Source organism: Hipposideros armiger, unplaced genomic scaffold (assembly GCF_001890085.2).
Source record: "Hipposideros armiger isolate ML-2016 unplaced genomic scaffold, ASM189008v1 scaffold_116, whole genome shotgun sequence".
NCBI classification, from domain to species: domain Eukaryota; kingdom Metazoa; phylum Chordata; class Mammalia; order Chiroptera; family Hipposideridae; genus Hipposideros; species Hipposideros armiger.
The window spans coordinates 1,523,964-1,527,796 of NW_017731466.1; the positions used below are offsets into that span (position 1 = coordinate 1,523,964).

At 35.5% G+C, this 3,833-nt stretch overlaps 1 long non-coding RNA gene across 2 annotated transcripts in view; it reads right to left on the reverse strand.

The window, feature by feature from the left end:
* The window catches only part of LOC109385470 (uncharacterized), an 11,429-nt gene continuing 7,596 nt past the window's right edge, over window positions 1-3,833 (reverse strand). The window contains exons 2-3 of one of the 2 annotated variants that reach the window (XR_002124631.1): window positions 989-1,068; window positions 1-234 (exon numbers count right to left, since the gene is read on the reverse strand). This is a non-coding gene — a long non-coding RNA (uncharacterized LOC109385470). The remainder of the gene's footprint in view (window positions 235-988; window positions 1,069-3,833) is intronic. The other variant, XR_002124630.1, reaches the window with a different exon arrangement.

Below are 3,833 nucleotides of genomic sequence, written 5' to 3' on the forward strand. Positions count from 1 at the left end.
AAATAAGTGTTTAGGATTACTCTATTCAATACTTTTCCTTTGGCTCAGTAATTTGATGGTACACTTTCTCAAACATCCACACCTTAAACCACCTTCTCAAATGTCTTCATTTTCATTTTGGGGAGTAAATTTTTCCATTATGAAATACAAAACTTTTTAAAATAGTAGAGGCACACTGCATTTGATGAATGGGTCCATTGATAAAAAGTTGATTCTTTCTGAGATGTAGTTAGCCTGAAAGGAATTTAAAAATAAACATTTAGTATTTTATACTCAACATTATTTTTAAAATGCAAGAATCCCTGTAATTTTTCATTGATAATTTTTAGTGGAATGTTTATAAATCCTAATGGGTAGCCTTTTTTTTTTTGGTCCAGTTATCAGTCATTTTTTACTGTAGGTATAATTTCAGAGAGGGCCTCCGGCTTGAAAAACAAACAAACAAACAAATCCAGGCACTCCTCACTAATACCTGAAACTTGAATATCAAACACTTTTATTCCACAAATATACAACTGAGTTATGACAAAAACAGAGAAGGTACAAAAAAAAAAAAGTAAGACTGACATTGTCATAGAAATAAAATACATGCCACTCAGCCATACAAAAAATGTATAATATTGTCTTAACACAAATTAAGAGTATTCATTGTTTTATTGAAAGTCTAATTTTGCCAAAAGGTGATTCCTGACTTGCTTTGTTGACAGGTTTCTTTCAAAAGGCTAAGGAAACAGGCAGGGGATGAGTTATACGACCAACAAGAAATGTAAAAGACATACTTATGACAAGAACATAGGAGAAAGTGATCTCATCATAAAGGATTTCTAAAAGTAAACAAGAGAACACTAGGCACAGTTACATATGTATCATACTTTTACGAAAGGACAATTCAAAATATAAAGAAAAAAAAGTATGACCCCTCCTCACCTCCCCACGGTCAAGTGAAATTGCACAAAAGAGAGTATCTTTCTCAATTCCATCGACATACCTGTAAATAATTCCAATGATGCAAAAGAGTGAAGCATCCAGTATGGTGCAGAACAACTCTCTGGAGAATAGTTAACGGGGCTAAATAAGTTAGGGTGAATATAACAGAAGAGCAAAAACATATAGTATCAGGAATAAGAAAGCTCAGGAAAAACTAAGGCTTAGAAAATATTGCTTAAAGATAACAAAAGATTTTATAGCTNTCTCAAGCCAGAATACCTATCTAGAGGATATTCATATTCACTAATTTAATAAGACCCTACAATGGTACTAACAGAAAATTTTAATTTCTCCAAACTTCAGAAATTGTGTTTCTACATCAGTTAATTCAGGGTTTTTCAATCTCAGCACTACTGACATTTTGGGCCATATAATTATTGTGGGGGGCTCTGCATCCCTGCCCTCTACCCACTAGATGCCCGTAGCGCTCCCCTGCCTCCAGTTGTGACAACCAAAAACATCTCCAGATATTGCCTAATGTTCCCCAGTGGCCAAAATCACCCCAGTAGAGAACCACTGGTTTAATCTTATACATTAAAATTAGATACTGGAGCTGTAATATATGCAAATAAAATAGTCCAAAGTCCTAATCTACATTCTTACGAAGAATAAGAAAAAGGTTCACTGGTTCCCTCAGAGAGTGAATAACTGAGAAGTCTTCTAGAAGAACCTGGACTTTTGCACAATCCCAGAAACCTGTATCTGACCATCTAAACTACTAGTGGGAGCAGGTTGGGCACAACTAAAGCACTGATACACGAAATGGGATGGAAAAGAATGCTAGTGCTTATCTGCTCAACTCTTTCTCTTCGCAGCTCTGACAACTATAAATCATTTCATCAATGGAAGTAATTACCACCATTGATTATTTGCAATATCCCGTTTTCCTGTTTTTAGCAGTAAAAGCAGGAAGAATGTATGTATCCTTTAACAAATTTCTATTCAGTGTAAGGCATCTGGAGATAGAAAAATGAGTAAGACAACACCAATCTCAATGTAACATAAATGTTGGAAGCATTTCAAATCTTCAAAAAAAGGAAGCTAAAAATTTGGCTTATGCTTACAACAACAACAACAACAAAAGAAACTCCACCCACTCCACCCTCGGGATGTGTCATAAAATTGGACTGAATTCACTTTTGGTCACATCCAAGTTTTAAGCAAAGTTCAAGTATAAATGATTTGTTGCTTACAGAGATATACAACTACCATAACAATCCAGAAATTTCAGTTCTGGGTATATATCCAGAAGGAAAAGAAATCATTATCTCAAAAAGATATCTGTACCCCCATGTTTACTGCAGCATTATTTACAATAGCCAAGACATGGGAACAACCTAAATGTCCATTGATGAATGAATAAAGGAAATGTGTATAAACTTACATATACATACAATGGAATATTATTCAGCCATAAAAAAAGGAAAACCCTGCCATTTGGGACAACATGGATGGACCTTGAGGGCATCATGCTAAGTGAAATCAGTCAGGCAGAGAAAGCCAAATACTGTATGATCTCACTTAATACGTGGAATTTAAAACAACCAAATTCATAGAAACAGAACAGATTGGTAGTTACCACAGGCAGAGGGTAGTGGGTGGGGGAAATGGTGATGGTGGTTAAAAAGTACAAACTTCCAGTTCTAAGATAATTAAATCTGGCGATGTAATGTACAGAACAGTGACTATAGTAACACTGAAAAGCAAAAATGTAAAATAGATGTAATCTACATTTGGCATTATGACTCGTAGATTAAAAATACATGTTAAAATATTGTTAAAATAAAATCACAGTTTGGGTAGCCCTCCCCCCCCTAATTTAAAAGTAGGGTTGCTCTCGGGGCTTATTTTGCTAACTTTTACAGTTCCCTTTTCAGGTCTTCCAAACTAAGAGATCTTGTCATCATTTTTCTGCCTTGTTAGTTTCTCTACAGAAAGAGTTGGGAAAGATCCTCTTGATGGGCAATGATTCCATTTTACAAGTCTCAGCAGAACACCAGGGCCTCAATGTATATCTGCGCCAAATCTTTATGTGAAAAAAACACTTCTTCAGCCATCTTAAAAATTTCTAGACAACAGGAACTCTATCTAATAAGATAATGTTTGATAAACATTATCATTCCCATTATCTCCTCTAGGAAAACCTTACTTTTCTTTCTGGATTTTCTATCTTGGTCACCAGCATCACAATCCATCCAGTCATCCAAGCTGCCTGTCTTTCATCCTTTACTCTTCTCTTATATTCAACGGGATATCAAGTTTTACCAATGGTACTTTCCCAATACCTTTCAAATATATCATCACTTTCCTACCGCCTCAGTTGAAGCCTTCATTATACTGGCCTCCTATCTGTTCTCCCAACTTGATCTCACACTTAGTTGCCATGTTTCAGTTTTCCAAAACACAGATGTGGTCATGTCCCTTTGCTACACGTAGACCTTAGATAAATCCCCACTCTTAGAAGAATCAAGTGTGAAACTTTTCATTGGCATGAGAAGACACCATGATGCCATGGAAAGAGTATACAGGCTTTTTACTTAAAACAGACCTGTGTTTGAATTCTGACTTTTACCAAGTAATTTAAATGTCTCTGGAAATCAGTTTCTTCCTTGTTTATTTAACAGAGATTATATCACCTACACACTTTCAACTCAGTATAGTCCTTCTCTTGGAGAAGGAGCATCATTATCTGAGAGCATAATAAAAATGCAGACCCACCCCAGGCCGACTCATTCAAAAAATCTACATTTAAGTAGAATCACAAAATGACTTGCCACGTATATTAAAATTTGAGATGCACCACCAATTAGGAGGATTAAATGTTACTAATCTTAAACTTCCCGTCC